This window comes from Pteropus vampyrus, unplaced genomic scaffold, assembly GCF_000151845.1.
Source record: "Pteropus vampyrus isolate Shadow unplaced genomic scaffold, Pvam_2.0 Scaffold53, whole genome shotgun sequence".
Lineage (NCBI taxonomy): Eukaryota > Metazoa > Chordata > Mammalia > Chiroptera > Pteropodidae > Pteropus > Pteropus vampyrus.
The window spans coordinates 2,459,124-2,459,910 of record NW_011888834.1 but is presented as its reverse complement, the minus strand read 5'-3'; the positions used below and the strand labels follow the sequence as shown (position 1 = coordinate 2,459,910).

At 39.5% G+C, this 787-nt stretch overlaps 1 pseudogene; it reads left to right on the top strand.

The window, feature by feature from the left end:
* Positions 1-312: 312 nt before the first annotated feature.
* LOC111739751 lies at positions 313-431 on the top strand (annotated as a pseudogene).
* The last annotated feature ends 356 nt before the right edge of the window (positions 432-787 follow it).

The following is a 787-nucleotide window of genomic DNA, read 5'->3' as shown; positions in this document are numbered from 1 at the left end:
GTCCCTCATCACAGGAAATAGGCTTAACATTGAGCTAGAAAAGAGCATTTATACTAGAAAAGGAATGCAGGCTCAATTATCAACTACTTTCTTCTTTGCTATGATGAAGCTCATGCAATTAACTTATAAATTTTATATGCCACCATTTTGAAGCTATCATTGATAGGGAAGTATTAGCATATTCTTCTGATACAATTTTTTAAAAATCAGTAAAACTCTCAGAATGCTCTGATCTGAATTGGATGGCTAGCCCCTGGGTCTATTAACTGTGTCCAGGATGGCAGAGGTGAGATGAGTTTTAAGAACATGCCAGTCTATCGCCATGCCACCCTGAGCAAGCCTGATCCCGTCTGATCTTGGAAGCTAAGCAGGGTCGGGCCTGGTTAGTACTTGGATGGGAGACCACCTAGGAAAACCAGGCGCTGTAGGCATAAAAAATAAAAAATAAAATAAGGGATTGTAAACTGACAAGATTCTTGCAATCTGTGAGGTCAACCAAAGGTTGCCTCGCCTAAAAAAAAAAAAAAAAAAGGAACATGGCAACCTCCATAACTGTAACAGGCTAGACTGAGAGAAGCAGCACCTACCAACCCAGATTAAATCACAGTTATTCCTTGGTTGAGTTAACATATCTCAAATTTTCTCTCTGCTAACACATTTGTTGGCTTACTATCTTTTCTCAGGCAGCTGGAGTGATCCTTTAAATACATGTCAGATTATATGAATCCTCTTTTCAGGACCCTTTAATGCCATGCCCCAACTCAGAATTGAAACTAAGGTCTTTTCT